This window comes from Lithobates pipiens, unplaced genomic scaffold (genome assembly GCF_037356315.1).
Source record: "Lithobates pipiens isolate NorthernLeopardFrog02 unplaced genomic scaffold, aLitPip1_a1.2 Scaffold_1, whole genome shotgun sequence".
Classification (NCBI taxonomy): Eukaryota; Metazoa; Chordata; class Amphibia; order Anura; family Ranidae; genus Lithobates; species Lithobates pipiens.
The window spans coordinates 65,473,539-65,499,209 of NW_027507685.1; the positions used below are offsets into that span (position 1 = coordinate 65,473,539).

At 43.9% G+C, this 25,671-nt stretch overlaps 1 protein-coding gene across 2 annotated transcripts in view; it reads right to left on the reverse strand.

Annotated features, from left to right (window-relative positions):
• Positions 1–2,367, reverse strand: part of VAMP7 (vesicle associated membrane protein 7) — a 51,208-nt gene extending 48,841 nt beyond the window's left edge. For both annotated transcript variants that reach the window (XM_077451021.1, XM_077451080.1), the window contains exon 1: positions 2,250–2,367. The gene's annotated coding sequence lies outside the window, so the exon portion shown is untranslated. The remainder of the gene's footprint in view (positions 1–2,249) is intronic.
• Positions 2,368–25,671: the final 23,304 nt, after the last annotated feature.

Genomic DNA, 25,671 nt, shown 5'->3' on the forward strand with positions numbered 1-25,671 from the left:
GTCTCTCGGTGGGGCCTTTAATTCATTTTTAACTTGTATGTTAATTTTAAATAAATATTTTGCACTATATATTACAGATTGTTTTTGTGATTAATCACTATGCTTTAAGATGTTACATTTAGAAGAATGAAAACACATCCTGCATATCAGATAATTATATTCGGATTCATAACAGTCGCAAAATTACAGCACTGAAAATAATAATTACTGTTAGGGGTCCCCACAACTTGGGAAATCAAGGGGTCACGGCACTAGAAAGGTTGAGAACCACTGCCCTATAGTATTCCCCTTCACTCCTCCAACAGTTAAAGTTTACATGGGGAGGGGCAGAGGAGCTGGGCCAGCACAGAGAGAATAGAGACACGCCCAGAAAAGGAGGGGGCTTTGCTGGGGAACGGACTCTCCTGGAAGAGCTCAATGTTCTCTTTAAGCCAGTTCTAGGGAACATTGCAAGTGAATAAAAATCATTTACAGAAGGGAAAAACGCTGCAAGCGTTCACTTTCATTGGATTTAGGTCTAGCCCTGGTTCACAGCAGTGCGGCTTTGAAGTCACACTACTTCAAAGCCGCAGATCAGTGCGATTTGGATTGATGATTTTTTTTTTTGCAGCTTGTACTTCATTTAACAGAAGTCAATGCAAGTCACAACGAAATTGCAGAAAAATAATGCAGGAACTTTTTTTTAATCGCAACTATTTGATTGGCTCGATTGGTAAAAATAGGGTGCAACTTGTCATGCGATTTTGAGTTGTCAATTTGCACGAGGAATCGTGTGAACCCGGGCTTCAACAGAAAAAGGGAACTGTCCCCAACCATAGAGATCTGATGGATGGAGGCGCTGGATTACCACAAGAGACACGTTCATTACCTGGTCTCATGAACATGGCTGGTTGGGCCTGTCAGCGGCAAATCCTGGCATGTTCAGGCACCCGGGGAGGCATGGCATCCAGATTCCTTTGTAAGCAGCTCGTCAAGATCAATGACAGGCTGAAATACTTGGCGGCTGGACTCTGTACCCCGTGGTACTCAGGTATGCATTCAGATTGCCTGCATTGAGGGCATCCGTCCCTGCGTGTGGGTACCGCTCAGTACTGCCTCCAGCTACTACGCATTTCACCTTGTCATAGAGTTTGTGGGGCTGCTGGACGGTGTGCCTCCCGGGTACCTGAAACCGCTGACGGGCCAAACCACCCCGTGCATTCCAAATCACCAAGTGTGAATGGGGCCTCAGGCTGGGATCACACTATGTGCTGCCAGAACGCACTTTTTTTCCCCGCGTGTTGCGCATTGGGTGGCCAATTTGCTTGAATGGACTCTTCTATGTGTGCCGAATGCACCAAAGAAACTCCCGAACCTTTTAGGACTTGGAACGCCCCCCCCCCATAAAAAACGCACATTTGCCAGCTGTGCTTGGGAGTGAAATTAAGCGCAAAGCGAGTTTGTAGCGAGTTTCTCGCAGGTTCCGGAAATGTGTGAATGCAAACTCAGAGCTCTTCATGTGTGCAGCTATACTGCTTCTACTCGGAAAAGTGATCTAAGGCGGATCACTTTTAAGGGGGCATTTGACAGGCAGCGATACGTCACCTCTTGAAATGGCGCTGTGTTTGGCAGTGGCACCACCCTCCGAAAGCGAGGCATTGTTTAATCATTACAGCGAAGCACTGCATGTGTACAGCCCTGGGCGGCTGCAGTTCTGTGTTTAGGTGGGCAGTTGGGAAAGGGGGGCAGTAAAAGCCCATATAAACCGGTGTTTCCACTGGAAGAATTCCCCTCACTTCCTGTTCTGGGGACAACAAACATTCTGAATTTCCTGTCATTTGGACAATGCTCACCTGCAAATACAGAGGGTGAATGTAAATAAAACCTCAACAGAGGGTCCAACCCCTCCCCCTTCTATACAAACCCAAGATGAATGCTGTCACCTGGATAGAGGGGTAGAAGTTGTATAGGAATATTGAGTAAACACAGGCTGGGGGACACTACAGGACAGCCAATCGCAAGACAGGGAAGGACAGACTGGTGAAGTCTGTGCTCACAGCGACCAAATAGATTCCAGGATCCCCTCAGAGTGCAGTGAGGGGTTGCCATGGGCAACAGCCCTGTGTTTCCTATGTGTCAAACTCTATGACATGCTGATGTGAGTCTTCCTGCCCCCGCCCCCTCTCCTCTGAGTCATGCTCCCTCTCCCTGAGCCCGCTCCATCCTCCCCGCTGTCAGCTCTCCCCGGGCCGGGCTCGCTCTGCTCCTACCTGAAGGTGCTCGGGCTCTACACAGTCTTCTTTCCTGATCACAGAGCTGATTGCATGCCAGATCTCCCTCTGTTCGCTCCTCCCCCTTCTCTAAGGACAGGTCACGCTGACTTCCGCAGCTGACTCTTTGTCAGAGTGAAGCATCATGGGAGATGTAGTCCTGGAGGTTGACGGATGATCACACCGGGACAGTGACAGCCGAGTCCGGCACAGACACACTGATCACCAGACCAGATGTGTTTACAGCAATGAGGCTGGCTGTCCAAACACATAATGCTGGTCATACACACTTCAATAAATGTTTGATCCTTTTCTGATCAATCTCTCTTAATAGGAATAATCGATCAATAGTCAGCAACCCGATCGATATGCCAAACAGACAGATAGTTGGACGTTAACAATGGTGGGCGTAGACTCACCAATAAATGATCAATTGCATTTCCAATCGTGGTCTCCCAAATGGGAATAATCAATAGTAACCAACACAATCGATCAATATGGCACGCACAGGGAAGTGGAGTTCATTAGATGGTTGGAAGATAACGGTGGCTATACACATGTCAATAAATAACCAATTTATTTTCTAATCAATCTTTTCTGATAGGAATAAACGGTCTGAGGATTAATCAATCAATAGTCAACAACACGATCGATATGCCAAACATGGGAAATTCAATAGATAGTTGGAAGATAATGGTGGCTGTAGACACACCAATAAATGTTTGATCCTTTTCTGATCAATCACTAGCAATAGGAATAATCAATCAATAGTCAACAACACGATCGATATGCCAAACATGGGGAATTTGACAGATAGCTGGAAGATAATGGTGGCTGTAGACACACCAATAAATGATCAATTGCATTCCCAGTCTCTCCCAATATAAATAATCAATCAATAGTAGACAACACAATCGATCAATATGGCACACACAGGGAAGTGGAGTTCATTAGATGGCTGGAAGATAACGGTGGCCACACACGTACATGTCAATGAATGACTGATTTATTTCTAATCAATCTTTTCTGATAGGAATAAACTATCTGAGGAATAATCAATAATCAGCAACACGATCAATATGCCAAACATGGGAAATTCGACAGATAGTTGGAAGATAATGGTGGCCGTACACCTTTCAATAAATGTTTGATCCTTTTCTGATCAATCACTACCAACAGTAATAATTAATCAAAAGTCAACAACATGATTGATATGCCAAACACGGGGAATTCAATAGATAGTTGGAAGATAATGGTGGCCATACAGATTTCAATAAATGTTTGATCACTAACAATAGGAATAATCATAGTCAACAACATGATCAATATGCCCAACATGGGGAAATTGACAGATAGTTGGAAGATAATAGTGACTGTAGACTCACCAATAAGTGATCAATTGCATTTTCAATCGGTCTCATCTGATAGGAATAATCAATTAATAGTAGATAACACAATTGATAAATATGGCACACACAGGGAAATGGAGTTCATTAGATGGTTGGAAGATAACGGTGGCCATACACATGTAAATAAATGACTGATTTATTTTCTAATCAATCTTTCCTGATAGGAATAAACGATCTGAGGAATAATCAATCAATAGTCAGCAACACAATCGGTATGCCAAACATGGGAAATTCGATAGATAGTTGGAAGATAATGGTGGCCGTACACATTTCAATAAATGTTTGATCCTTTTCTGATCAATCACTAGCAATAGGAATAATCAATCAATAGTCAACAACACGATCAATATGCCCAGCATGGGAAATTCGACAGGTAGTTGGAAGATAATGGTGACCGTAAACACACCAATAAATGATCAATTGCATTCCCAATCGGTCTCTCCCGATAGGGATAATCAATCAATAGTGGACAACACAATTGATCAATATGGCACACACAGGGAAGTGGAGTTTATTAGATGGCTGGAAGATAACGGTGGCCATACACATGTCAATAAATGACTGATTTGTTTTCCAATCGATCTTTTCTGATAGGAATAAACGATCTGAGGAAAAATCAATCTTCAGCAACATGATCAATATGCCAAACATGGGAAATTCGACAGATAGTTGGAAGATAATGATGGCCGTACACTTTTCAAAAAATGTTTGATGCTTTTCTGATCAATTGCTACCAACAGTAATAATTAATCAAAAGTCAACAACATGATTGATATGCCAAAACGCAGGGAATTAAATAGATAGTTGGGAGATAATGGTGGTTGTACAGATGTCAATAAAGATTTGATCACTAACAATAGGAATAATCAATCAATAGTCCACAACACAATCGATATGCCCAACACGGGGAATTCGAAAGATAGTTGGAAGATAATGGTGACCATAGACACACCAATAAGTGAAGATCATGGTGACCGTAGACACACCAATAAGTGATCAATTGCATTTTCAAACAGTCTCATCTGATAGGAATAATCAATCAATAGTAGTCAACACAATGGATCAATATGGCACACACAGGGAAGTGGAGTTCATTAGATGGTTGGAAGATAACGATGGCCATACACGCCTCAATAAATGACCAATTTATTTTCCAATCAATCTCTTCTAATAGTTATAAACGATCTATAATTGATCCTGGCCGATCAACTTGGGCTCAATTGAGATCAGATTTGATAAAACTACCAAAAAAAAACAGCATTCTCTGCCTTGTGGGGCTTCTTAGGCACCAAAAACATCAGGAAATATATAAAAATACATTTTATTATCGCAAACAATGATAAAACTCCACAATAAAAGAGGACCGTTGAGCTCATTTTTTTACGGACTCTGGGGTCCTCAGGGGGTCCACCATCTCTGAAAGCATGTGAACAATGGTGCACTAGAAACCAGGGTACTAGGGGTGGCATATCCATGGTGTACGGATCTCTGCTCACTCGAGCTCAGAAACAACCATACATGCTCTGGATCTGGAGTCTTGGTCGTCCAGACCACAGGTTTCTCATAAGGGTATCTTGAATGTCTCCTTAAAGTGGAGGGCCACCCTGAAAAAAAAAAATATATAAAAAATTACAAAAAAATCTAAAAAAAAAAAATGAAAAAAATTTTTTTTTTTTTACTTACCAGAAGTGCCTGTTGCTAGGCACATAATCCTAATCTTCCTCTTCCTCCTCCGCGGAGATCTTCTTTCTTCTCTCCTCCGTGCGGCGTCTTCTGGGTAATGGGTTGTGCTGTGTTCTGGGAACTGTGTGTTCCAGAACACAGCGCGTCCCATTCACAAAGCGCTGCGTGACTCGCGCATGCGCAGTAGGAAACGGGCAGTGAAGCCGTCGGGCGGCCAACATCGCGGGCGCCCTGGACAGGTAAGTGGGCTGATTAAGTCAGCAGCTGCAGTGTTTGTTTTTTTTTCACACAAATAGAGCTTTCTTTTGGTGGTATTTAATCACCGCTGGGTTTTTTATTTTTTGTGCTATAAAAGAAAAAATACCGAAAATTCTGTAAAAAAATGAATTTTTCTTTGTTTCTGTTAGAAAATTTAGCAGATTAGTAATTTTTTCTTCATAAATTTTGGCCAAAATTTATACCACTACATATCTTTGGTAAAAATAAGTACAAATTGGTGGATATTATTTGGTCTTTGTGAAAGTTATAGAGTCCACAAGCTATGGTGCCAATATCTGAAAATTGATCACACCTGAAATACTGACGGCCTATTTCAATTCTTGAGACCCTAACATGCCAGAAAAGTACAAATACCCCCCAAATGACCCCTTTTTGGAAAGAAGACATTCCAAGGTATTTAGTAAGAGGCATGATGAGTTTTTTGAAGTTGTAATTTTTTCCCACAATTCTTTGCAAAATCAAGATTCTTTTTACTTTTTTTTTTTTTTTCACAAAATTGTCATATTATCAGGTTATTTCTCACACACAGCATATGCATACCACAAATTACACCCCAAAACACATTCTGCTATTACTCCCGAGTACGGCGATACCACATGTGTGAGACTTTTACACAGTGTGGCCACATACAGAGGCCCAACATGCATGGAGCGCCATCAGGTGTTCTGGAGCACCCAGGACAATTCTGACATTTCTCTCCTACATGTAAAAATCATCATTTATTTGCTAGAAAATTACATAGAACTCCAAAACATTATATATGTTTTTTTAGCAAACACCCTGGAGAATACAATGGTGGTCTTTGCAACTTTTTATCTCGCACGGTATTTGCGCAGTAATTTTTCGAATGTGTTTTTTTGGAAAAAAAACAGTTTTGTGCTTAAAAAAAAAAAACACAGTAAAGTTAGCCCAATTTTTGCATAATGTGAAAGATGAAGTTACGCTGAGTAAATAGATACCTAATATGTCACTCTTCAAAATTGCACACGCTCGTGGAATGGCGCCAAACGTCGCTACTTAAAAATCTCCATAGGCGACTATTTAAATTTTTTTACTGGTTATATGTTTTGAGTTACAGAGGAGGTCTAGGGCTAGAATTATTGCTCTCGCTCTAAAGTTCGCAGCGATACCTCACATGTGTGGTTTGAACACCGTTTTCATATGTGGGCGGGACTTACGTATGCGTTCGCTTCTGCATGCGAGCACATGGGGACAGGGGCGCTTTAAAAAAAAACATTTTTTTTATTGTTCATTTTACTTTATTTATTTTAGTTTGACATTTTTTTCCCCAAAAATATTTTTTTTGATCACTTTTATTCCTATTACAAGGAATGTAAACATCCCTTGTAATAGGAATATGGCATGACAGGTCCTCTTTACAGTGAGATGTGGGGTCAATAAGACCCCGCATCTCACCTCTAAGCTGGGAAGCCTGAAAAAAAAAAAAAGATTTTGGCTTTGATCATATTAGCGAATCGGTAGAAGCACCGGAGGGCAGAGGGCGGCGGGAGGGGGGGGGGGGATGTCTATGGCTGGGTATTGCAGGGTATCACCGACTATGGCTGGGTATCTCAGAGTATGGCTGGGTATCTCAAGAGTATGGCGTTGCAGAGTACTGCGTTGCAGAGCATTGCAGGGTATTGGCGGGTGTTGCAGAGCATTGCAGAGTGTTGCAGGGTATTGGCGGGTGTTGCAGAGCATTGCAGAGTGTTGCAGGGTATTGGCGGGTGTTGCAGAGTGTTGCAGAGTGTTGCGGAGTGTTGCAGGGTGTTGCAGAGTGTTGCAGAGTGTTGCAGGGTGTTGCAGGGTGTTGCAGAGTGTTGCGGAGTGTTGCGGAGTGTTGCAGAGTGTTGCAGAGTGTTGCAAGGTGTTGCAGAGTGTTGCAGAGTGTTGCAAGGTGTTGCAGAGTGTTGCAGAGTGTTGCAAGGTGTTGCAGAGTGTTGCAAGGTGTTGCAGAGTGTTGCAGAGTGTTGCAGAGTGTTGCAGAGTGTTGCAGGGTGTTGCAGAGTGTTGCAGGGTATTGCAGAGTGTTGCAGAGTGTTGCAAGGTGTTGCAGAGTGTTGCAGAGTGTTGCAAGGTGTTGCAGAGTGTTGCAGAGTGTTGCAAGGTGTTGCAGAGTGTTGCAGAGTGTTGCAGAGTGTTGCAGAGTGTTGCAGAGTGTTGCAAGGTGTTGCAGGGTGTTGCAGAGTGTTGCAGGGTATTGCAGAGTGTTGCAGAGTGTTGCAGAGTGTTGCAAGGTGTTGCAGAGTGTTGCAGAGTGTTGCAGAGTGTTGCAGGGTGTTGCAGGGTGTTGCAGAGTGTTGCAGGGTATTGCAGAGTGTTGCGGAGTGTTGCAGGGTGTTGCAGGGTGTTGCGGAGTGTTGCAAGGCGTTGCGGAGTGTTGCAGGGCATTGCAGAGTGTTGCAGGGCATTGCAGAGTGCTGCAGGGCATTGCAGAGTAATGGCAGGGTATTGCAGAGTAATGCAGGGAATCGAGGGGTTAATTTTCGGCGAGCAGCGATGTGGGCACTGCAGATGCAGCCCACATCGCTGCTGACACCGATCTCTTCCCCCTCCGCTGTACCGATCGGTACAGGGAGGGGGAGGGAGGAACCGGCGTCATAACATGACGCCGGCTTGTTTACAAGTGATCACTCCGTCCCGTTTACCGTGATTCGTGATGCGCCGGGTCCACTGGACCCAGCGGTCACGGATGCTCTCGTGTGCGCGCCCCAGGGGGCGCGCGAGAGCAGAATTCTGGGAGGCCGTTAATTAACGGCCTCTCAGAGTTAAACAACCGCCCTGAAGCCGTTAATCGGCAATGGGCGGTTGTTAAGTGGTTAAGGTCTTGATCAGATGGTATCTGGTTCCAACTTGCCTGGCCAGGATGTATAAGACAGCTTCCGATGTGATCCTCTGTCAAGATTTGTCATGTTATGGTGATAACTCTGTGACACATGTGGTCCTAGGATGGTTCTTTTATATGGGATATTGTATACAGTGACAGTAGAGCCGGTAAAATAAGTATTGAAGATGTCACCATTTTTGTAGATAAATATATTTCTAAAGGTGATATTGACATAAAATTTTCACCACATGTTGGCAAAAACCCATGAACACATGAAGGTAAATAAATAAGACATAAGATGAAATGTATCAGTAATTAGAAATCAATCCTGCCCCTTGTCAGTGCAAATTCAAAATTAATATCAGCTGGTTCAGTCTCAACTGATGGCTTATAAAAAGGTGTCTCATTACCAAGGTGTCACACAAGAAACATCTTATGATGGGTAAAAGCAAAGAGCTCTCCTTATTGTTGCAAAACATACTGATGGCATTGGTTACAGAAGGAGTTCTAAACATCTGAGTGTTCCAGTGAGCACTGTTGGGTCCATAATCCAGAAGTGGAAAGGACATCACTTCACCATAAACCGGCCACGACCAAGTCCTCTCCGCAAGATTTCTGACAGAGGAGTGAAAAGTATTATCAGAAGAGTTGTCCAAGACCTGGAATTAGCAGGTACAATTGTTTCTAAGAAAATAATAAGTAAGGCACTGAACCTCCATGGCCTGTATGCACACTCACAACGCAAGACTCCATTGCTGAAGAAAAAAATTTTGAAGCTCATTTAAAGTTTGCTGCACAACATTTAGATAAACCTGTGAAATACGGGGAGAATATAGTCTAGTCAGATGAGACCAAAATTGAACTCTTTGGAAGCAATTATACAGACCATGTTTGGAGGTCAAATGGCACTGCACATCACCCCCAAAACAACCCCCCCCCCCATACCAACAGTGAAGTTTGGAGGTGGGAACATCATGGTGTGGGGCTGTTTTTCAGCATATGGTACTGGCAAATTTCATATCATTGAGGGAAGGCTGAATGGAAAAATGTACCAAGACATTCTTAACCACTTCCCGACCGGCGCACGCCGATGTACGTCGGCAGAATGGCACGGGCAGGCAAATGGGCGTACCTGTATGTCCCTTTAAATTTGCCGCCCTGCCATCGTCGGGACCCCCGTGAGTCCGGTCGCGGGTCCCACGGACTCGATCACCGCATGCATACCCGCGATCGTCTCACGGGGCGGCTGAACTAGGAGATGCCATTGTAAACAGCATCTCCCAGTTCTGCCTAGCAACAAGTGATGCTGATCTCTGCTCCATGGGATTGGAGCAGAGATCAGTGTTCACTAAAAAAAAAAAACAGCCCCCCACAGTTAGTAACATGCCCATAGGAACACTTAACCCCTACACTGCCACCCGCTGGTTAACCCCTTCACTGCCAGTGTCATTTACACAGGAATCAATGCATTTGTATAGCAGTGATTGCTATATAAATGACAATGGTCCCAAAAATGTGTCAAAAATGTCTGATGTGTCCACCATAATGTCGCAGTCACAATAAAAATCACTGATCACCGCCATTACTAGTAAAAAAAAATTATTAATAAAAATGCCATAAAACTATCCCCTATTTTGTAAATGCTATAACGTTTGCACAAACCAATCAATAATCGCTTATTGCGATTTTGTTTACCAAAAATATGTAGAAGAATACGTATCGGCCTAAACTGAGGGAAAAAAACGTTTTTTTAAATATATTTTTGGGGGATATTTATTATAACAAAAAGTTAAAAATTATGCATTTTTTTCAAAATTGTCGCTCTATTTTTGTTTATAGCGCAAAAAATAAAAACCGCAGGGGTGATCCAATACCACCAAAAGAAAGCTCTATTTGTGGGAAAAAAAGGACATCAATTTTGTTTGGGAGCCCAACTGCACAATTGTCAGTTAAAGCGACGCAGTGCCGAATCGCAAAAAGTGGTGTGGTCTTAAGCCAGCAAAATGGTCCGAGGCTGAAGTGGTTAATAAAAATCTGCTGCCGTCTACCTGGATGATGAAGGGTGGACATTTCAGCAAGGTAATGATCCCAAACACAAAGCCAATGAAACTCTCAAATAGTTTTAAAGAAAATAAAGCTGCTAGAATGGCCCAGCCAATCACTTGACATGAAATCCAATAGAAAATCGATGGAAAGAACTAAAGATCAGAGTTCATAGAGGAGGTCCACAGAACCTTCAAGATTTGAAGACTGTGGAAGAATGGGCCAAAAATCACACCTGAGCAATGCATGCGCCTAGTTTCTCCATACAGGAGGTGTCTTGAAGCTATCAGTACCAACAAAGGACTTTGTACGTAAGTATCAAAGCGGTAGTAAACTCAGAGCGCATGTGCTGGTGACAACACTGGCTGCATCCAGGGTAAATATTTCTTAAACAGTGCAGGTTTAAGAGGTATTCATTTTATCTACAGGTAAGTCTTGTTATACTTACCTGTAGGTAAAGCTCACAAAGCAAAAAGATGGGGAATAGTTCTGGCGCAAGCTGTAATGAATGAAGCCAGAAACCCTGAGTCTGTGATAGAGATATTGGTGAGATATTAGCCACCTCTCTCTTTGCTTTTGTTAAAGATCACAACAGGCTTTACTACCACTTTAAATACATTTCAGTTAGCGTGTTCAATACTTTTTCCCTGTGTTATTCCATTTTATTACACATGACTTAATTTCTGAACTTATTTGCGTTTCTTTGTATATATGGATTGTATGGGTTGTTACCAACATGTGGTGAAAATTCATTTCAAATATATTTATCTAGAAAAATAGTGACGTATTCAATACTTATTTTACCCACTGTATGTGACTAGCCATTGTTCCATTTTTATTTATCATTGTTTGATAATAAAAAAATATTTTGTTGTCAATTTTCTGATGTTTTTGGTGCCTGAAAAGTCCTACAAGAAAATATAGATTTGTTTTGTTAGGCTCAATAGCGGATAGCAGAGGGAAAATAGAGGAGACAGAAATAACACTAAGTGCTTTGGATTAAGGCAAGAATATACTGTGGAGGGATATGCCCAGTTAATTTTTCATTTAATTTCAGTTTACAGCCATTTTAAGTGATCATACTCAAAAATTGACAACTACCGTATTTTTCGGACTATAAGGCGCACCGGATTATAAGGCGCACTAGCAACGACCGGCTGATAAAATGGATATTTCCATATATAAGGCGCATCGGACTATAAGGCGCACCGGATTATAAGGCGCACTAGCAACGACCGGCTGATAAAATGGATATTTCCATATATATAAAGCGCATCGGACTATAAGGCGCACGGTCGATTTTGGGACAAAATTTAGGCTTTTACGTGCGCCTTATAGTCCGAAGGTTTACGTCAAGATGACAGATACTGTTAACAAAGAACTCCAGCGATGTCAACAGGTCATATATAAGGCGCACCGGACTATAAGGCGCACGGTCGTTTTTGGGAGAAAATTTAGGCTTTTACGTGCGCCTTATAGTCCGAAAAATACGGTAGTAACATTACAAACCCTGGTGCAAAATAAAATAAAATTGCCCAACTGTTTAGCTTCTACAACAAGAAGCCCCCTCTTTTTTCATAATAGATCCTCATTAGATGTTAAAAATAAAAAACAGCTAAATTTGCAATACTCATCTTCAACCTGAAGCTACCTCAAGCAGTACTTCATATTGCCACAAGATGTCCTAATTTTTCCAGGTTGAATGACACCCAGCATCACTCAACCCCAGAAGACAGAGGAAATATTGTAAGTGCAGGTTTAGTTGGCCTGACTCCTAAGGGGGCGTCACCACAGTGTCATTCATTCACAGTATGACAATGCATTATCATGGACTACCCCAGGAGAAGATTTAAAGGAATTGAGGACCCTAACCATAACAAAACTGACTTGGGGACATCAGAAAAAGGTAAGTATAAAAAAAAAAGTGGGGGGTGGGTGTGTTCCAGCAGGACAGAGGGGATAACCCTGGAGTTGGGATTTTTATAAATAAACAATTTTTTATGGTAGAAGTGAGCAGGTACAAAGGTAACACGATTTACACAAATAAAATAAATTCCAAAGTTACATCACATTGTCAGAATACAAAGATACAAAGTGGTCATCTTCGATCAAACGGGCAGTCAAAATGAGGAACATTGCAGAAAACAAATTTTGATCAGAACGACTAAAAAGGGGGGGGGGGGGCACCACATGTAAAAAGATACAAGAGGTAGGGGAAGGGATATACTGTAGTATGGTTACTTGTATATCGAGTAGAGTATGGGCAGCATTTACCTTTCAACAGTAGCCAACCAGCCCCATATAAAAGGTCTGGTAGTAGTCTAGTCCCCTTATAATCTCTTTATATGAGCACAACTTATCTAACCTAAGGGCCCATTCACACTAACCATTTACCAGCTAGTGACAATGTTTGTGTTTTGAATATTTTGATTAAGGGTGTTTAACCCACATGGCTATGGTTGTAGCCCAAAACAAAATCATAAACTTACTTACTTAATATTTATTTATTTTTTGAGGAATTTTTTGTAAAATTACATTTACGTGGCCTTGAAAAAGTATTCACATCCCTTAGAATTTTCCACATTTTGTCATGTTACAACCAAAAACGTAAATGTATTTTATTGGGATTTTATGTGATAGACCAACATAAAGTGGCACATAATTGTGACGTGAAAGGAAAATGATAAATGCTTTTCAATTGTTTTTACAAGTAAATATGTGAAAAGTGTGGTGTGCATTTGTATTCAGCCCCCCTAATAATAGGATGCCTGTGGCCAATTATAGTTAGTGGGTGTTGTGTGCCTCCGGCGCAGTATACACCTGTATCTACCCTTTATTGCTGTTCTCTAATAGCGCCATCTGCAGGAGTTAGTGGGTGTTGTGTGCCTCCAGTGCAGTATACACCTGTATCTACCCTTTATTGCTGTTCTCTAATAGAGTCACCTGCAGGAGTTAGTGGGTGTTGTGTGTCTCCAGCACAGCAGAGTATACACCTGTATCTACCCTTTATTGCTGTTCTCTAATAGAGCCATCTGCAGGAGTTAGTGGGTGTTTTGTGCCTCCAGCACAGTATACCCCTATATCTACCCTTTATTGCTGGTGTTCTATCATACAGGCATCTGCAGGAGTTAGTGGGTGTTGTGTGCCTCAAGCACAATCTACACTACCTAATTGCTGGTTTTCCCGTCTCCCTGCAGGTCATTACTATGTCTGGAAGGCCAACAAGGAGAGGCAGACAGTCACGAGCCAATAAAAGAGGGCAAGCAGGCTCTGTGTCTGGAAGCTGGTCGTGGACGCGGTGCATCGTCATCAGCACGTGGCCATAGGACACGCTTGTCCTTATTTTCGGCAGCTGGACATGTTAAGCCGCATCATGCCGAAGAATTCGTAGAGTGGATGACCAAGCCCTCTTCATCCTCCTCATCCTCTCTCACCCAGGCTCAGGGTACTAGCAAAGCAGCTGCCAACGCATCCTCTTCCCTCGTCTCAATGTCATCATCAGTGACTCCTTCCCTAGACCCACCATGTCCTCCTGAGGAGTCCCCCGAACTGTTTGAGCACAGTGTTGGGTACATGCTCCAGGAGGATGCCCAGTGTTTTGAAGGCTCTCTGATGATGATACTCATCTAGAGGAAGGCAGTAGCGTGAGTGCAGAAAGAGGGGATGCTCAAGAAGGAATATACACCTGTATCTACCCTTTATTGCTGTTCTCCAATAGAGCTATCTGCAGGAGTTATTGGGTGTTGTGTGCCTCCAGCACAGAACAGTATACACCTGTATCTACCCTTTATTGCTGTTCTCTAATAGAGCCATCTGCAGGAGCTAGTGGGTGTTGTGTGCCTCCAGCACAGTATACACCTATATCTACCCTTTATTGCTGGTGTTCTATCATACAGGCATCTGCAGGAGTTAGTGGGTGTTGTGTGCCTCAAGCACAATATACACTACCCAATTGCTAGTTTTCCCGTCTCCCTGCAGGTCATTACTATGTCTGGAAGGCCAACAAGGAGAGGCAGTCACGAGCCAATAAAAGAGGGCAAGCAGGCTCTGTGTCTAGAGACAACAGTGCTGGTCTTGGATGCGCTGCATCGTCATCAGCACGTAGCCCATGGGACACGCTTGTCCTTATTTTCGGCAGCTGGACATGTTAAGCCGCATCATGCCGAAGAATTCGTAGAGTGGATGACCAAGCCCTCTTCATCCTCCTCATCCTCTCTCACCCAGGCTCAGGGTACTAGCAAAGCAGCTGCCAACGCATCCTCTTCCCTCGTCTCAATGTCATCATCAGTGACTCCTTCCCTAGACCCACCATGTCCTCCTGAGGAGTCCCCCGAACTGTTTGAGCACAGTGTTGGGTACATGCTCCAGGAGGATGCCCAGTGTTTTGAAGGCTCTCTGATGATGATACTCATCTAGAGGAAGGCAGTAGCGTGAGTGCAGAAAGAGGGGATGCTCAAGAAGGAATATACACCTGTATCTACCCTTTATTGCTGTTCTCCAATAGAGCTATCTGAAGGAGTTATTGGGTGTTGTGTGCCTTCAGCACAGCACAATATACACCTGTATCTACCCTTTATTGCTGTTCTCCAATAGAGCCATCTGCAGGAGTTAGTGTGTGTTGTGTGCCTCCAGCACAGCACAATATACACCTGTATCTACCCTTTATTGCTGGAGTTCTCTAATACAGCCATCTGCAGGAGTTAGTGGGTGTTGTGTGCCTCCAGCGCAGTATACACCTGTATCTACCCTTTATTGCTGGTGTTCTATAATAAAGGCATTTGCAGGAGTTAGTGGGTGTTGTGTGCCTCCAGCACAGCACAGTATACACCTGTATCTACCCTTTATTTCTGGAGTTCTCTAATAGAGCCATCTGCAGGAGTTAGTGGGTGTTGTGTGCCTCCAGCACAGCACAGTATACACCTGTATCTACCTTTATTGCTGGAGTTCTCTAATAGAGCCATCTGCAGGAGTTAGTGGGTGTTGTGTGCCTCCAGCACAGCACAGCACAGTATACACCTGTATCTACCCTTTATTGCTGTTCTCTAATAGAGCCACCTGCAGGAGTTAGTGGGTGTTGTGTGTCTCCAGCACAGTATACCCCTATATCTACCCTTTATTGCTGGTGTTCTATCATACAGGCATCTGCAGGAGTTAGTGGGTGCTGTGTGCCTCAAGCACAATATACACTACCTAATTGCTGGTTTTCCCGTCTCCCTGCAGGTCATTACTATGTCTGGAAGGCCAACAAGGAGAGGCAGACAGTCACGAGCCAATAAAAGAGGGCAAGCAGGCTCTGTGTCTAGAAGCTGGTCGTGGACGCGGTGCATCGTCATCAGCACGTGGCCATAGGACACGCTTGTCCTTATTTTCGGCAGCTGGACATGTTAAGCCGCATCATGCCGAAGAATTCGTAGAGTGGATGACCAAGCCCTCTTCATCCTCCTCATCCTCTCTCACCCAGGCTCAGGGTACTAGCAAAGCAGCTGCCAACACATCCTCTTCCCTCATCTCAATGTCCTCATCAGTGACTCCTTCCCTAGACCCACCATGTCCTCCTGAGGAGTCCCCCGAACTGTTTGAGCACAGTGTTGGGTACATGCTCCAGGAGGATGCCCAGTGTTTTGAAGGCTCTGATGATGATACTCATCTAGAGGAAGGCAGTAGCGTGCGCGCAGAAAGAGGGGATGCTCAAGAAGGACAGCAATCTGGCAGTCATGTTCCACAAGCTGCAGCATTCTGCCAGGTTTGCTGCAGTGATGAAGAGGGAGGGGATGATGAGGCCACTGACTCCACGTGGGTGCCTGATAGGAGAGAGGAGGAGGAGGAGGCGCATCTCCAATGAGGCAGGATGCCCTCCGGGGGCCAGCTTAGGGGCAGCACTCTGACTGAATCATACCGCAGAGCTCCGCCTGTGCAGGGAGCTGCCTTTGTGCGTTATTCCAAAAGTTCTTTGGTGTGGGCCTTTTTTGAGACGAGTGCATCAGATCACACCGCTGTGATTTGCAACATATGTCTCAAGTGTATCTTGCGTGGCCAAAACATCAGCCGCTTGGGCACCACATGCTTGACCAGACATATGTTGACCTGCCATGCAGCTCGTTGGCAAGCATACATTAAAGGCCCCCACCAAAGAACAAAGCGGACCTCTCCTTGCTCCTCATCAGCTGGGATCTCCAACCCCACTAGACCTTCAGTCCTTTCTGAAATCTGCACTGAGAGGAATGAATGTGTAGAATTAGGTGTGTCACAGCCAAGTGCTTGCGGGCACTCTGCTAGCAGTACACCCACATCCGATTGTAGCATGCAAATTTCCCTGCCCCAGCTGCTGGACCGTAGAAAGAAGTTCACTCCCAGCCATCCACATGCCTTGCAGTTGAATGCTAGCTTGGCCAAATTGCTAGCACTTCAACTGCTGCCTTTTCAGTTGGTAGACTCGGCCCCCTTCCGTGAATTTGTGCAATGTGCGGTTCCTCAGTGGCAGGTCCCCAAACTCCACTTTTTCTCACAGAAGGCGATTCCGGCTCTCTACCAGCATGTGGAAGGCAATGTCCTTGCCTCGCTGGACAGGGTGGTCAGCGGTAAGGTGCATATTACCGCTGACTCATGGTCCAGCAGGCATGGACAGGGACGTTACCTGTCTTTCACGGCCCATTGGGTCACTCTTCTGGCAGCTGGGAAGGATGCAGGACAATGTGCAATAGTGTTGGAGGTTGTTCCGCCACCACGCCTCCAAAATGCTACTACTGGTTGTGACACACCTCTGTCCTCCACCCCCTCCTCTTTTTCTTCCTCCATGGCCTCTTACAGTGCTCTGTCCTCGGGAACCGGCGGTGCTCCGTAGGCAGGGCCGCTGATAAGCCAGTACAGCTGACCCTGTTGTACCGGGCCCAGCCAGTAGGGGGGGCCCGAGCAATCTTAACAGCATTTAGAATAATAAAAAAAAAAGAAAAAAGCCTGACTGCACAGTGCTGACCGAGGGAGGAGGAGAGCAGCACCCCAGGAGCCCGGATCTCAGATAACACAGGGGTCTATGGATAAGAGAAGAGGGGACGTGTATTCCTATCAGCACCCGAGCCTCCCTCCCCCTCCTCGGGAAGGACAGAACACCGGAGCTCTCCTCAAGGCAAGATAACAGGTGACAGATTGCATTCTTCTCCTGTGATCCCCGTTCTGCCTCTGTACAAATCTGTGCTGTAAACTTGCCCTGCACCTCAGCAGGACAGGTCTGGTGGAAGTGAAAGCTAAATTCATGAATATGCTAGGAAAATAATGGGACTTTTCAGGGACTACACACAGATGCATTTCACAAAATCATTCTTTTAATATAGTTGTATGTTGAATATATTTATATAGCACCTGAAAAGTCCCAGTATATTCCTAACATATTCATAAAGTTGAGTATTAACAGCAAAGAAAGTGTATACATATATATATAATACAGCCCATCTCCAGGAAATGAAATAAAGTCCAACCTTGCAGTGTGTGTGTGTGTGTGGGGGGGGGGGGGGGGGGGGTTGGGGATAGACTCTTTCACTTACCTGTTTCCATGCTCCAGCCAGCTGCAGAGCCCTCTTCCTCCACCAAACCTCATCACATCGCAAGGGGGCTGAAGTGTGAGCAACTGGGCTTAGGTGTCTGTTTGTGAAGCAGTGATCAGCAGTGATCCAGAGGATCGCCGCTGATCACAGCCCATAAACAGTTTATGAACCAGAGATAATCAGGGGAGAAGTGTTTGAATATGTTCTCCCGCCGATTATCTCCACACACTGAGAATCCTCATTGAATGACACAGAAACGGACAGTTTATGAAGCTGCGATCTCAGCGCTTCACTGGCGATCTGTGCCAGAATTCACACTCCCCGATTCACCAACTCAGAGGTGGAGAATCGGGGAGTGAAGACAGAATCTGGGGAATCTGAGGAGGAAAGAGAAAGATGATTAACTTCCTTATGCCTCGTTCAGACCCCCAACACTGTAACCATGTCCCCCTGTCATATTTATATATAATGTGTATATATATAATGTTTGTGTATATACATGTATATATAATGTCTGTGTGTGTATACATGTATATATTATGTAGGGGGACTCTTTATTTTACTAACATTAATCACGCCGTGTGTCAGTGTATTGAGCTGTGATAATTTATCACTGCTTAATAAATTGACATCTCTGTGTATTGGTGAATTTCTCGTACTGTAATCTTGTAAAGTCTCACGAGATAGCAGTATTAGGGGCCGTTCTCCAGTGTTAGAGGCGTTTGTAGATCACTTCACTCCTCCAAGGGTGAAGCGATCTACTCCGCTTTATAAACTGACATACAGAGGAGAAAGATCTCCTCTGTGAATGCCGGAGAATGAAGTAGTGAATAGATTTCACTGCTTCATAAAAGGACACCATAGTCAGTAAAACATACACAAGCGCTGTAGGGAACCATTCAGCGCTGGAAGAAGCCAGCTAAAGCAAGAAATTGGGTAAAGCTGGATACACACACATCAAAATTCAGTTTAGCAGTAATCGGACAAATTTTGATCTATGTGTAGCCCTCCGTGTTAGAAGCCAATCATTATACCACCTTGGTATATTCATATGCCATCCCACATACTGACTCCTACCACCTTTGATCACTTCAAATCACTGAAGTGGTCATTGTGGTTAGAGTGTTCCTTTAATATCTTTCAGAAAAAGTTAACCTTTGTATACTGATTCCATTTCATTTGATCATCCTCTAGTTGTGTTAAATTGGTGGGGGGTGCTGCCTGTATACCCTAGCCTCTCGGTATAGGGGCGAGGCCAGGGATGTGGCTAAAGGGGGCCCCATCAGGTAGGCTGTACGGGGCCCCATGATTTCTATCAGCAGCCCTGTCCGTAGGCATTCAAGGGGCTACGCAAGTACGCAGGCAAAACGATGCCATACCATGCTTGCACTGGTTTGTTTGGGGGACAGGAGCCACACTGGGGCAGATATTTTGTCAGCTCTGCAGGGGCAGGCCGAGAGGTGGTTGACGCCACACCAGCTTAAGCCAGGAATGGTGGTTTGCGACAATGGCACCAACCTACACTCCGCCCTCCGACAGGGACAACTGACCCATGTGCTCTGTATGGCTCACGTCCTTAACCTGGTGGTGCAGTGGTTTTTGGGCAGGTACCCGGGCTTTTAGGATGTCCTGAAGCAGGCCAGGAAAGTCTGGGTGCATTTCCGCTGGTCATTTAATGCCAGTGCTCGGCTGGCTGAGCTCCAAAAGGAGTTGAACCTGCCCAAGAACCGCCTTATATGTGGCACGCCCACCCGGTGGAACTCAACGTTGGCCATGTTGCAGCAGCTGCACATGCAGCAGAGGGCCATCAATAAGTACCTGTGCGACTATGGCACCAGGACAGGGTCAGGGGAGCTCGTTTTTTTCTCACCACGCCAGTGGGGCATGATCAGGGCTGCATGCACTGTCCTGTCACCGTTTGAGGAGGCCACAAGGATGGTGAGCAGTGACAGTGCATGCATCAGTGACACTGTACCTCTTGTCCACCTGTTGGAGCATACGCTGCGTGGAATAATGGACAGGGCACATGAGGCAGAACAAAGGCAGGAAGAGGAGGACTTCCTTGCCTCTCAAGGCCCCCTTTATCCAGACAGTGTTCCTGCTGTCCCACCCATCACACAGGAAGAGGACGAGGAGGATTGTGTCAGCATGGAGGTGGAGCCTGGCACTCAGCATCAGCAGCAGCAGTCTTGTAGGGATGATTTACAGTCCCAAGAAACCCGTGGACTTCTACGTGGCTGGGAGGAGGTGGCTGCGGATCATGTTGTCCTTAGTGACCCAGAGGACTCCAGACCGAATGCCTCAGCTAACCTACGCTGCATGGCCTCCCTGATCCTGCAAAGCCTGCAGAAGGATCCGCATATTCTTCGGATCAAGGAGAGGGACCATTGCTGGTTGGCCACTCTCCTTGATCCACGGTGCAAGGGTAAGGTTGAGGACCTTATCTTGCCGTCGCAGAGGGAGCAGAGGATGAGACATCTCCGGGAGGCCTTGCAGAAAGGTCTGTGCAACGCGTTCCCAGAGACTGGAAGGTTACAAACTCCTGGTCCTGGACAACGTGTTGCTGAGGCATCGGTCAGAAGGAGCGGTGGAGAAGGTGGCCGTCTGACCGATGCATTCAGACAATTTTTTAGTCCGGAGCCCCAAGGTATAATCGGTTCCAGCAACCATCGCCAGCGTCTGATTTACATGGTGCAGGAATACCTAGGGGAAAGGTCAGACTTGGACACCTTTCCCACGAAAATCCTCTGGCTTACTGGGTCTTGAGGATGGATCACTGGTCAGAGCTTGCACAGTATGCAATTGAGCTACTGGCCTGTCCTGCATCCAGCGTTCTTTCGGAACGCACCTTCAGTGCTGCTGGTGGCTTTGTAACCAATCACAGGTTGCGCCTGTCCACCGACTCAGTTGAACGACTGACCTTCATAAAGATGAATCAGTCTTGGATCACCACCAGCTACCAAGCACCTGAAGCTGATGTAAACAAATAATTTTTTTTGGAAATGTCACATCCCTTCAAGACTGCCTATGCTGATGCTGAGTGACTGTCCTGTTATGTTATGTTGACTGACTAGCCTCTTCCTCCTCAATGATCCCGCTGATATCTTGGAAGAACATTTTTGGTTCTGGGTGATGCCACCAGCCCAATTTTTCAGCCTCTGTTTAAAAGGGGCGTGTAATTACAATTTTTAATGCAATGCTTTGCAGCAGGGCTCATTCCTGCACTCCAAATAGAGTATATGGGAGAGGTTGCAGTGTCGTGGCACCAGCACCAGTGCCTAAGGCCCAATTTTTCAGCCCCTGTTTACTGAGATTAAATTACACACAGGTGGACTAAGTAATGGGGGCTGAATACAAATTCATGCCACACTTTTTAGATATTTATTTGTAAACAATTTTGGAAACCATTTATCATTTTCCTTCCACTTCACAATTATGTGTTGGTCTATCACATAAAATCCCAATAAAATACATTTACGTTTTTGGTTATAACATGACATGTGGAAAATTTCCAGGGGTGTGAATACTTTTTCAAAGCACTGTATATCATCCCTTTGCTTAACGCTCTACCTGCAATCTTGCAAGGTACAGGCTCTTCTCTTGAACCTGAAATTGCTTACTCTGATTTTCCTGTTGACTGTAAGCTTCTTTGTATTAGATCATGGTTGCCAATTGTCCACATTTGTTGGAGAAAGTACCCATTTTGAGGAGTCTGTCCCCGGCAAAGAATTGTCCCCTGCAGTCTTTTAATATTGCTTTGCTCCTGGCTCATCACACAACAATGTGCCAGGGTTTGTAGTGCTAGCGTTAGATGACAGTTGCTGGGGTGGAGGATGAGTAAATATCCCACAGCTGTCCTCAATCTGGAGCTGGTACCTAGGCCATCATGTCAGGCATGCAGGATGAAAGTTTGGCGCAAGTGACTCTCTGTAATTCCACGTACACATGACCAAACTTTGCGGCAGACTAGGTTCGACGGGATCAGTCCATCGGACAATCCAATCGTGTGTGGGCTACTCTGATCGTTTTATACCTAGACCTAGAAATAGAACATGTTTCAAATCTCTCCGATGGACTCAAGGGCGACGGACTAAAAATCGGGTAAACCGTTCGTCTGTGTGCTGGTCCGATGGACCAAATACAACGCAACGGCGGTTATTGGCTACTGGCTATTGAACTTCCTTGTTTAGTCCCGTTTACGTCATAACGTTCAAAATGAATGGACTTTCAAACAGACTTAGTCCGTTGGTGTGTGGCCAAGTCCATTGCAACTCTGCCGAAAGTCCGTCGGACCTAGTTTGCCGGAAAGTCCAGTCGTGTGTATGCGGCATTAGGTGGAGCCAGGCTTAACACACGCCCCTGCGCATGCCCGTACTAGTCACGCCCATTTTGGTTTTGGGTGAATTGACTATCCATGTGTTATAAGGTGTTTGATCAACATCTCTGTTTGTAAGTGAATTTTGTTTCATTAAACCTGGTTTTATCTGACTGATTTGCACTGAAGAGTGTTTCTTCCTTCTTTCATGGCATCATCTTGGTGCTGAGCTTCATTGCACACTGAGTTGCTGGTATATCTGGTATATCCAGAGGTGTAATTGTTGGTTAAAGTCCTGAAAGGAAGCTGGAGGTACTATTAAACATCACAATAAGTGCTATTTGACCTCTCATCCGTGAGGGTCATCTTTGTCCGGTAAGCCCCCACTTTGATACACTGTGGTGGTCTGTGTGGTGGTCCTATCGCTGAAAGGCCTTCAGGCTATTGGGATACACACTTCACTTTCTTTTCCTGCTACAAATGGAGAAGATAGCTCACCTTTGGATCTTTCTTGGGAGTCTTTTTGTGCACTCATGTGTTTAATTTTTGTTATATTTTGTTTGGTGTATTTTATTTTATGCACACTACAATCACTTGGTATAGGTATTGTACAATTTTATATGAGCGCTGCACTGTTGTTTTCCAGTTCTGTATATGAGCAGTAATTGGCCAATCCCAGAAGCTCTGCCAGCACTTCTGGCTTCCTTCCCTACCCACACATGAACAATTAAACGTAGGCGGTATGTTTCATTCTGAAACGAAATTCGGACATATTTTTTGTTATTCGGAATAGTAACAAATTTAAATGAATCCAAAATAGTGAAACTAACTTTCGGACGAAATTCAAATAATTTTTGAATATAAATCAAATAATTTTCAAATCTAATCTGAATAATTTTTTAATTGAATTCTAATTCAAATTTCTGAAGCAAATAAAATAGAATAGAAAATAAAAGGAATATAATAGAAAATAACAGAATAGAAAAAATTGGAATAGAAAATAAAATAATAGAATAGAAAATAAAGGAATAGACTAAAAAAAGAATAGAATAGAAAGAATATAACCATCTTCTGAAATTTGTATTTCAAGTAGAATATATTTGAATAGAACAGCAAATAACACAACAGAATAGAATAGAATGTAACCTTCTCCCAAAATTTGACTTTCAAATAGAATAAATTTGGATTTGAATAGAAAATAAAAGACTAGAATAGAATAGAAAGTAAAATAAGAGACTGGAAAAGAATAGAATAAAGAATAGAATAGAATATATCAATTTCACCAAATTTGATAAAAATAGAAAAGAATAGATTAGAATAGAAAATAAAAGAATATAATAGAAAAGAATAAAATAGGAAAAAACAATAGAATAGAATAAAATCATTTTCTGAAATTAAAATTTTGAATAGAATAAATTTGAATAGAATACATTTGAATAGAATAAATTTGAATAGCATAGAAATAAACAAAAAAGAATTAAATAGAAAAAAAACAATAGAATAGAAAGAATCAAACATTATATATTTGATAAAAACGAGTGCAGCACTCACCTCTCACGTGTAAAGAAAAATATACTGTATATGTATAAGGAAATATATAAATATATATGAATGCGTCTGAATATAGTGCTTAAAACAATATACGCATGACCGTCAGATAAAAAAAAACACACAGCATATTATGTGAAAAAATGCATATAAATCATAAAAATCATAAAACAAACATTCTATTCCTTTATTTTCTATACTATTTTGTTCTGATTTACTCTATTATTTTATATTTTAATCTTTTATTTTCTATTCTGTACCTTTATTTATTATCCTATCCCTTTATTTTTAATTCTATTTTTTCTATTCTTTTCTTTCTATTCAATTCTATTCCTTTGTTTTCAAATTCAGATTTGTTCTAATCAAAATTAGAACATGATTTCAATAGGTAAGTGTAAAGAAATAAATATAGAAAAAATAATCAAATAATCAATAATTAATTAAATAATTTGTTAATACTTCTGGGTATACACCCTATAATAAAAAAAAAGTGGCAGCTAACACCATATGCATTCAACCACCTGTGAAAAACAAAACAAAAAAACAATGTATATTTCATAAAAAACAGTGCAGCGCTCACCTCTCACGTGTAAAGAAAAATATATATGTATAAGAAAAAATATGTATAAATATTAGGGATGCACCGAAATTTCGGCCGCCGAAACATATCGGCCGAAAATGCCCTTTTCGGCAATTTGCCAAAAGAGAAAAACGGCCGATAATGGAGCCAAAATGGGGCGTGGCCTGGGTGGGGGCGGGGCTCCGCCCCCCGCCCCTGGTGACGCCCATCATGGGGGTTGTATAGCGCTGGAGAGCCGCCTCCGCCGCCTATTTGATCACAGCGCCGGGAACATCACAGCTCTCATTTCAATAGCTGTGTGTTCCCGGCCGCGCGCCGTTACACGCAGCCCCTCCCCCTTGTCCGGGCACTTAGATAGACAGATCATCCGCAGGATTGGACGGATGATCTGTCTATCAAAGTGCCCGGACAAGGGGGAGGGGCTGCGTGTGACGGCGCGCGGCCGGGAACACACAGCTATTGAAATGAGAGCTGTGATGTTCCCGGCGCTGTGATCAAATAGGCGGCGGAGGCGGCTCTCCTCCCTGCACAGGCTGCAATGGGACACACTGGCTGCAAAATGACACACTGGCTGCAAAATGACACACTGGCTGCAAAATGACACACTGGCACACTGGCTGCAAAATGACACACTGGCACACTGGCTGCAAAATGACACACTGGCACACTGGCTGCAAAATGACACACTGGCACACTGGCTGCAAAATGACACACTGGCTGCAAAATGACACACTGGCACACTGGCTGCAAAATGACACACTGGCACACTGGCTGCAAAATGACACACTGGCTGCAAAATGACACACTGGCTGCAAAATGACACACTGGCACACTGGCTGCAAAATGACACACTGGCTGCAAAATGACACACTGGCACACTGGCTGCAAAATGACACACTGGCACACTGGCTGCAAAATGACACACTGGCACACTGGCTGCAAAATGACACACTGGCTGCAAAATGACACACTGGTACACTGGCTGCAAAATGACACACTGGTACACTGGCTGCAAAATGACACACTGGCTGCAAAATGACACACTGGTACACTGGCTGCAAAATGACACACTGGCTGCAAAATGACACACTGGTACACTGGCTGCAAAATGACACACTGGCTGCAAAATGACACACTGGCTGCAAAATGACACACTGGCTGCAAAATGACACACTGGTACACTGGCTGCAAAATGACACA